Here is a 10,213-nt window from a genome sequence, read left to right as displayed (position 1 = left end):
AAAAGAAAAATAAAAGCTCAAGGCAAGAGTACAATCTGTGCAATTTGTTTAAACTGGATATTGTACACAACGTAATTGATTTAAAGATGGGGTATTCTATATTAACTATTGATTCATTCATTAATATTTTACTTTCAATCATTTTTTATCTTATTATGGACTTTGTGTATTTTATTCATTTGTGTCTTGATTCTGTTATTATTTGCAATTAACACAGGGATCGGACAGTAGCTTTATTTCACTTCTAAGCATACATACAACTTTAGCAGGTTGGTACTCTGTCCTCAGTTTTACTATTTTTGAAAAACTAATTATTGCAACAAATGCATGAAAAGTGATTGTATTTACAGTACAGAGTATTTACCTTTGCATAGTAGATAGTAAGATTGAATTTGAGTGGCATTTTATCCTTTTTTCAATGTTTATTTTTTAATCTGAAAAAGGCTGTGATCGGTGTGGTGGAAACATCATCACTGCACTGGGTTTTGATACCTGAAACCAGGGTGCAATAAAACTCCATGAGCGTATCAGCAGATTTGGTACCCACAGATGTCAGGAAATGTTTGATTACTCTGTTTAACAATCCGCACACCGGATGGCTGTGAGGAATGCAGCAGCAGCAGCAGCAGCACATGTCGTCGCCCTCCATGAGCATATTATTGAGGACCCCTGTTCTATGTAGTATTTCAGTTTTGCTGTCTCAGTTTGTTACCCTGCTGTTAACAGATGCCTTTACTTTGTTTGCGTCACATTTTTCATTCCCACGAGACAAGATCCCATTTGTAATTTTCAAGACTATCTTTACATTTTGCACAACTTCCCAAAAAGTAGACAAATTCTTTATGAGCAATGTTTGATTATAATGCCTAATGGTAAAACAAGCATATAAAGGAATCAATTCACTGCTATGCTATGAAGCTATTATAAGCTATTGTGCCGTTTCATATTAGTTAATACGGATTCATCTGAAGATGTTGGCTTTTGCAGGTTTATGATGGTCTGATGTTGGTTCATAATGATCAATTTGTGGTTGATGCAGGTTTATGTTATTCTGATGCTGGCTTGTGTTAAGGTACGTTTACACTATGTTGCACTGCCGTTTGCCTGAAACGTTGTGCACCGTGGGATTTTGGGGAATTCTGAGGAAGGCGTGGCACGTTTTTCACATTCTGTTAAGGAATGTGGACGAAATGTGGACACCGGACAATTTTGAAAGCACGTTTATGCCTCAAAGGGCCACTAAAAGTGAAGGCAATCATTGTATCCTGAGACTTTTGCTGGGTGCATACAAACCTCTTGATTTCTTTTTTGATGGCAGAGCTTGTAGAAGGTGTTCTGTTGTTGATTGCACAGACTTGAATGAAAGTCCCCTCCGGGCTCGGACTCAGCTTCCTCCCAGCCCGTGCGCGCCGCGGCAAGCCGCGATTGAACGTGATGAAACGGCGCCATGAGAACCGTGACGAAGCGCGGCGCGACATGATAAAACGCGAAGCAACTATGAAACAACCACGATAGAACACGCACTACTTCAGTTCCTGTACGCCTCCCGTCCCACTACGGACCGCCTCCAAGTTCTATTACGGCCAGTTACATGCTGCCAATGACGTTCATTCCGTTTTGCTACGGGCTACTAAGTTTCTCATCCACACCGTGGCCGCAGTGGCAGATTTTTTGACAGTTTAAAAGTCTGGCACGGCACCCACGGCAATCACGACCTGTTACGTTTGCCCTTCCCTGCTTTGTCTCACGTCCATCCCGTTTTTTTCACGGTGGCCTGAAAACGGGGCTGCCGTGGACATAGTGTAAACGTACCTTTAGTTTGATACTGGTTCATGGTGCTGGTGCTGCTTTATGATGGATTCTACTGATCTTGAATTAGTTCAATATACGTAGTTCTATGCTGGTTTATCTGAGGCAACATACAAATCATCTCCAGCCTTTTAGAATAAAGCTCAGTTTATTTTATTAAAGCACAACATTTCTGTATTTGTAACTGTGCTTCAGTAACTTACTCTAAGTTTTATCTCAACTGTTAAGAAAGAAGTGTTCATTCATATTTATAGTGAGTTCATGTTTCAACAGCAGTGTTTTCATGCAGCATCCCTTTTCTATAAAACTAATTTTAAAATAAACAAAATAATCGTAATATTTTAAAAAGTTTTTGTTTTCCTCACTGCAGTTCTTATTCTGACTTTTAATTCTATTTTTACATTCTTCGGTCACTAAACCTGGCAAATCTGCCAAAAACTCGCTCAGTGCAGAGCTCCTCTGAAAGCTAGAGGGCAGTATAATACAAAAACAACAACCAGCAGCTCTTTCTGGGAAAGAAACTAAACAAATCTGAGGCAATGCTTCCACCCAAACAGAGAAAAACTTGAAATAAAGTCTAAAGTTCTCCTGCTCTCACTGTCAGGAACAAAACTGAAAAGTTTTCATCCAGAATCTTAAAAACATATCAAGCCTGATGCAAGCTGAAACGGAAACTTTGGACTGGCAACTGAACTCTGACTTTCATTGGGCATTACAAGAAATGAAGCCAAAGGCCGTTCCCCCCAGTGTTTGCATAATAAAGTGAGTCCGCTCTTTCGTAATCTTCCCCCCTCTGAACTCCACTCAGTGTCAAAACCCGAGTCCAGATGTGAAGCGGTGACCTGCCAGATGAACCCGGTGACTCCCAGTAACTGTATCACTGCAGCACAAATGTGAACCACAGCGACGTTACGACACTTTTGTTTCCACTGATGGCAAATTATGCAAACATGAAATAGGATATGTGAGTAAATTTGCACATCCGCTGTACGACTCAGTGTTTAGGGATTAAATATGGAATCTGATACTGAAGATTAAGATTAAGTTTTTTGGAGAGTTAAAAACTATTTAAGAAAGACTTGAGTATATGTGTTCATGAATTAAATTTTTTCAGGGTTAATCAAGCAGCAAAAACCGTTTCAGAGAAAAACATTGGAGAAAAACTACCTTAATATATTCCTGCTGCGTCCCCATGCAACACTACTTTCGGTTGTTTGCACCTAAATTATGTTGCTTACCAGCCAATACACATATAATGGAAATGATGATGTTGGGATCATTTGCACAGTATAAAATCAAATATATTATGATTATCCATAATCAGTAAAAAGAACAAGTGCTACTGTCCTTAGATGATTAGTAAAAACATCTTCTTAATACTTTACCTCAAATTATACCAAATTCAATAAGAAGTTAAATTAACTTTTGTCGAGTTCAAAGTTTTTCCCCTTAAAACACACATTTACATTTAAATTCTTTACACTTAGCGATAACTCAAGGGATTTATTACCTTTCCACTGTGTTTACAAATGATTTTGCCGCGCATGAAATATCACCCACAAAACCCTTGTGAGGACAATACTCAAAACTGAATACATAGATTATTTTAATTTTGTTTTATTCTATAAAACATTTTATGTAGAAGTTTATTCTGTCATAAATCTGATGTTGCATTAGTTTGCATTTCCAATTTGTCCGTTTTTTAAGGTTGATAATTGAAACGCCGATAAAATACTGAATTCAAACTATCAAGAATTTCTTAATCAAGTCAGGGCAATGAGGCTGGTGTCAAATTACCGTCAGATCACCTTCTGTGTCATAGTCACGTTTGTGTGTCTTACCTGCTTTCATGTTTCCCTGTTTTATCTTGAATCTTGTATCTAAAGTACGTTCTCGGACGTACGGACTGGCAAGATGCAGGAAGAGCATTTCTGCCAATTTGTGCCAAATTGATGCGTCCTCGATAAAGTGGGTGCGGCAAGAACAAATCCCGGTATTTCATGCAAACTCTGTGAGATGTGTACTTTGAATTGGATCAGTACTCTGACTGATGGCGTTTCACGAGTTAGCCAGAACGGACAGGTACGGATGTGGAGAAACGGCCTTCCTCTGCTCTTCTTGGTCGTGCCAGCACCGGGGCTGAAATCCCTCAAATCACTCAGCAGTCAAGAAACAAAACACAACTCATGACTTGAGGCGTTTCACCATACAGTATCTATACATTTACCCCCACTTTTTTATCACTTTACCTGCTATAAACACAGCGTTTTTTGTCTTATTTTTATCTGCGACATGAACCAACTGTATCTTCCTTTCTGGTGTCAAAGCTAATGCTAGCTTCAAGGCTCCATGGCTTTACTTCGTTTACACTTAAAACTGCTTCGACCATAAACACACAGTGGCTATAAATAGTTAAAAAGCTAAAGAGGCTAGAATAGCAGATACGTATAAAATGTCTAAAGTGTGAAAATCTATGGCCACAACAACTAAAAATGTAATAAATTGCATCTGTGACACTTCATTTTTACATAAATTGTATTTTTCTATTAGATGTTTTTTTTTCCTCATTTGAGGTAATATACATGTTTTGTGGCTCCAGACAAATTTCATTTGGTGGAAAATCGTGAAAACGGGTCTTTGGGTCGTAAAGGTGGAAGAAACCTGCACGAGCACAACGGTGAATACTTAAATACTTGGCTGAAGTTTTTTGCCATCTGGGCAAAACAAACTTCAGCCAGGTTGAGTTCAGAGTGTCATTGTATCCTCTAATCAACCCACTATTTACTAGCAAGCAAAGCAACAAGTTACTGCATCTTTCTACAATAAGTTTGGCTGGAGAGTCGTCTGGTCCAGATGTAATGACAATAAAAATGTAGTAATCTTCGTAAAAAATTTAGATTCTTAATTTATTTTTTGCTTCTTTAATGTGACCAGCGTTTAAATTTAAAAAAGACATAACCTAATGGAACCATGTTGAAGAAAAGCCAACACAGAACATCCTAATCCCTCCTTGGCACTTTCTTGAGTTTTTCTTTCAAAAACTAAAACAAAAAGAAAAACCTCAGCATAACAGCTCTTTCTTGTGAACAGTTTGAGGCTGATTTCCACACAAATATTCTTCTCTTGACAGGATTCATGTGCAAACATGACTTCATTTTTACAAAGTCATGCGGCAAAAACATTTAGAGCCACTGCCCCATGAAGAGATGATTAATGAGAGATGTTCACTTACAAAACAAAACCTTCAGCAACTGCAAAATAAGAAATTCCATCAAAAACACAAAGGATTCTGACAAGTGTTGAAGTCAGGTGACTTTCTCTTTCCATCGGGCTTCATTTAGATTCGTGGTCTCCACTGGAGTTCAACCTCGGGTTACTGCACCATCCAAATGGTCTCCTTATATCCAGGTGTTGACAGTCTGGGCCATCAGCCACTCTTTGAATTGATCACGGCCTCCCTCTTTTCTGAATGGCACTTATCTTTATGAAACGGCCACTTAGCGGCCGCTGATGGAAGGGCCGTCTTGTTCTCAAGCAGCGCAGGACAACCTGGACGGGCTCAAATAGGACAAAACAGGCATTCACATACCGCTGCTGGTAACAAGGCGTTTTAACAAGACAAAGTCATGAATTCAAAAATGTTCTTCCATTTTTTACACAGTGTTGTACTTACTGAAGTGTTTCACTGAGCACAAAACAAACACACACCGTACAAACCTAAACTGACTGTGTGGTCCAAGACAATAAAGTTAGGCGAAAAAAAAAAATTCCAATCTTGTTTTATATTATTATCAAACTAGAATGAAAGAGAAAACAAATTTAACTGGCAGTGCAAATGTAATAATAAAAAAAAATAAAGGGCTAAATACAGAGTGCAAATCAGACTTAGGCAGTTGTGTGTGTTTGGGTGGCGAGTTTAGCTGCTTGATGGTGTTTCATGCTGAAGTTTGGGTTCATCAGCATGCAAGCTTATTCACACATGAAATAAAGTATTCATTGTTTTATTTTTTATGGAGGTGGCAATATCAAAAAGTGCAAGACAGGTGCTGTATTGAACTCATTATATAAATGTAGAGCACATAAAAATACATGAATAAAGCTGGAAAGACTTATTTCTGTTATTGTCCTGTTACATGCTGTTTCTTCTTCTTCTTCTTCTTCTTCTTCTTCTTCTTCTTCTTCTTCTTCTTCTTCTTCTTCTTCCATGTATAGGTATGTCACATGTTAGTTTATCTACCTAATGGATTGAATGTCCATTCAGATGCTCCAAAACCATCAACTCATAAAAACGGTGAAAACTCCTTGTCAAGCCTTATTTGTTCCTGGCATAGAAACCCCTCGGTGTCTTCTCCAGAATTTACTTTTTCCTGAAAGATGTATTTGATAAATGTGTATGAAAGTGACTCATCCTCACACTCCTCGTCGCCTCCCTTCTCAGCCTGTTTATCCTGGAGGACATGAAAACTCCAGTGTAATGATGTCACTGGTAAAGAGCAACTTTCATGAACTCCCCAGCTTGCAGGGGATGACCGAGCTTTCATGTTTTCCTCATAAAACACAGACTCTTCTGTCTTTGGCTCAGTGATGGAGAGACTCTGGCGTGCCGAGCTGCGTCACTCCATCAGATAGTGTCCAGGAGGTGGACAGTATAAGTGGCTGTTGAGAACTCGCATAAAAACACTCACAAAGAGTTGCCGTGGTTGCTGTATATTTGTTATGGCAACTCCAAAGCCTCTTTATAATCTACCACACACTCACAGAAAACACGGAGTCGAATCGCTGACAGCCATCAGGGACTAAACTCAGTTATCACGATCATCTTTTTGAAGGGACTGAGAGTATATATTGACAATTTCCCCACATAGCCGTCAGTTTTCTGATAACCTCCATGATGTTTAAAAGGAAACAGAATATCTTCCATCTGACATGCAACATGGTAACATGTACTTATCCGTGATTTCAGGTGATTTATTCAGAGGAAAGACGGCGCTCCATAAAGTTTACTCTTCCCTCTAGAACTTATTTTTTCACAGAATTCTATACATTTTGTCATTGATTTGCTTCCTAGTTGCTCAGTCATGAGGCTAAAAGAGTTAGCCTCAGTGGTCAGCCGGTCAGTCAATGTCAGCTGCAAGGCAGCTTCTCTTAAAGTTACTCTACCAGAAAAATCTTTAGATTAACTTCCCATAAAAGGAATCAATTCACCAATCATTTCCACAAAATTCCAACCAGCAGTTGCACAAATCGATCACACCAAAGTCGATGTGTTTACAAACGAACTGGAATTTGTAGCCATCAAACTGTGTTTATGTTTTGCTGAGTGACGACATCTTGGGGAAATCTGCTGCAAGGGTTTGTGGGACATCAAAGATGGCGTTGCGGCAGCTCCAGGGATAGTATCAACATTTGACCAATTCAGGCCCGGAAAAGAAGCCAGACTTTCACAAAGAAAAAGTATTCAAGCTGCGAGAAAAGTCCTAAATGTTGTGAAATTGATCGTGAAGAATTTCTCTGGCGCAAATCAAGATCTCGCAAGATCTTGTGTTCACAATACCTCGGGAGTCTTCGGGAGTTTCCGTGGCTGCTAAGATGCCAGCAAACCCGAGGATGTTCTGCTTTTTGCCACCGTAAGAGCAAAATGGTTTATTGTTGAGTTTTGAGTTCATTCCATTTCTAAAAATGTTTATCTGACAAAACTGAGTTGCTATAAATATTTCAATTATTCATGTTCCTGGAGTATACAGTATAAACTGTCTCTGTTACTCATAACCTTTTACCTGAACTAAATATTTCCTTTCTCTCCTAGTGCTGAAAGCTGACATCTTTGTTTCTTTTACATCCTGTTGCTGTTTTTCTCTCTTGTTTCTATCCGTCAGCACCTGATATCTTCTTTCTGTACAGTTTACTCTCGGCTCACTCCTTATCTCATGTTATATTGCGACTCATTTGGCTTCATTTTAGTTTCTTTACATTCAAACTCTTCAATGTGTAGCACCATCTAAAATGCTCCGGTTGCCTTTTTTTCCCTCCATGTTTGTCATTTGTCTCCTCGGGGTCCCGACTCCCCAGACGAGAACGCAGCTTCCTGCCGCCGCCTCCTACAGATAACAGCACACACACACACACACACACACACACACACACACACACACACACACACACACACACACACACACACACACACACACACACACACACACACACACACACACACACACACACACACACACACACACACACACACACAGCTGGTTTATGTCTGCCACACTGCTGCTTTCCCATCGTGGCCGTCAGATGAAGAACACATTTTCTTGTGACGGTTTGCTTTATTGATGGAGGGTCAGCTGTTGGAGCTGATGTCACTTATCTTGATCTCTCCACAGCTCCCTACTCCTCTCTGCACAACTTTTTCTTTTTTGTTCAAATTTGCTTTATTGAGATTTGCACACAACAAAACAGGCAGGGTTGTTGGACAGGCATGATAAACAGCAGTTCTGTCGAAAAGCAATACATCATATAGACTACTCCCGCCCTCTCCGAATTATCACACACACATTCCTTCCATTTACACTTACACACACCTTAGACAATCTGACAAACAGAGAAAAAGAAAGGAAAGGGGAAAAAAAGAAAAAAGAGAGTCATAATAAAAAGTAATAATAACAAGGTACAATAAATAAGAAGTAAAAGGGGGGTGGGGGGGGCTCAATTACTTTCTGCAACAATTGTCAAATGTCGATTGTTAAAAAGGGTTGCCATGTCTTGTGAAAGGTGTCTAATGAACCTTTTAAAGAGAACCTGATCCTCTCCAGAGTAACACATCGCAGTATCTCCTAAAATTATGAGTCGGTGGGGTGGAATGAGACCACTTCAGGAGAATCAGTCTCCGAGCAAGTAGAGTGGTAAAAGCCATGATATGGCATGATGCTGGTTCAGGGACCGTGGTTGAGGTTGTGATTCCAAAGATGGCGGTCATGGGATAAAAGCGCTATGGTTTGACCTACAACCTTGCTGAGTGTTTAAGACATAACGGTCCAAAATCCAGACAGTTGCAGGAAAGTCAAGAACATGTGGCCCAAGTCTGCACCTACTCCCTGCACAACTCTAGAGCCCAACGATTCATACGAGCACAGTCTTTCTCTGGATGTGGAGCGATGTTAACTGTTCAGCAGCTGATGGTAGACTGACTGGAGTGTGTGTGGAGCCATACACACACCCAGTGACAGACCTGGCTTCTTTTACACCCTGGATGAACACCCGCGCTCCACGAGAAGCATCTCAGACGGCTAATTCTCTTTTCCTCTTGTGTGCGGTGCGCCTATTCGGGGTGCTCCACATCAGCAATACCAAAATCCACTACTGTATATACCAAATTCTCCCGATTCGCAACTCTCGTGACAGAAAGTGACAATGTGCACAGCAGTGCGAAACACTGTGGAACAATACTGGTGATCGCATGTAATGACTCGGGATGATTCGCCACCGTTTCGTTTTAATACTTGTAACGCAAGCTACTCGGCTGTTAGTGACGGCACCTGACGTCTCGGCCCCGAATCATATAATATCAATAGTTCATTTGTTAGTTAGTTAGTTAGTTAGTTAGTTAGTTAGTTAGTTAGTTAGTTAGTTAGTTAGTTAGTTGGTTGGTTGGTTAGTTAGTTTAGTTTTATTCATTTAAAAAAAGACCAACCATTCAATAGATTGCAATACAGAATATAGATTATAAATTCCTGAATGAAAGGGAGCAGATAGAAGATTAACTTACATACTTTGTCCCTCTCTCTCTCTTTTAATCATTTCCATTGAAAATTAAAAGCGAAGAACAAATATCAAACAAACAAAATGGCTGTAAAGTCAGAGTGGCCTACATACAGCCACTCTTGAAATTATAGTTCTCAAGAAAACAAACAGAACCCCCCCCCCCCCCCCAAAAAAATACCCCCTTTAATTCTCCAACATCAATTAATATGCAAACAGTGTCTGATTCTTCCTGTTTTTCCACTTTAGCTTTCAATCTGGCAGTTTTTCCAGTAACATTCTGTTTTAAACACATACTAAGTATATTTTGTATGTGACTGGAAGTCCTGGGTACGATTGTAATGATAATAATGTGGACACAAAGCTCTGTTTGCTTTTTGTGGTAGTTTCTGAATTATATATAGCTATCGTGAAAGGTTGAGGAGTTTTGACAAAAGTAGGAAGATGAGATTTTGTTAGGAGGTACAATATAGGAGGAAAGGTGTGCTGCTTCAAGAATTTGTTTTCCATTTCATATAATTTACAATAATTTGATCACTACCAGTATTTTTCTCACAGTATTCATATTGCAACAATAATCACGGATACAGGATGCTTATTTACAATTGTTTTCTTTAATAATTTACCAAAAATACAGAAAAATTTT

At 39.4% G+C, this 10,213-nt stretch overlaps 1 long non-coding RNA gene across 1 annotated transcript in view; it reads left to right on the top strand.

The window, feature by feature from the left end:
• The first annotated feature begins 7,159 nt into the window (after positions 1-7,159).
• LOC308123834 overlaps positions 7,160-10,213 on the top strand; it is an 8,579-nt gene continuing 5,525 nt past the window's right edge. The window contains exon 1 of the long non-coding RNA XR_013936262.1: positions 7,160-7,436. This is a non-coding gene — a long non-coding RNA (uncharacterized lncRNA). The remainder of the gene's footprint in view (positions 7,437-10,213) is intronic.

The sequence above is a fragment of the Lipophrys pholis genome (assembly GCF_963383615.2).
Source record: "Lipophrys pholis genome assembly, chromosome: 18".
Classification (NCBI taxonomy): domain Eukaryota; kingdom Metazoa; phylum Chordata; class Actinopteri; order Blenniiformes; family Blenniidae; genus Lipophrys; species Lipophrys pholis.
The sequence above is the reverse complement of the archived record's forward strand: the minus strand, read 5'-3'. Positions and strand labels throughout refer to the sequence as shown.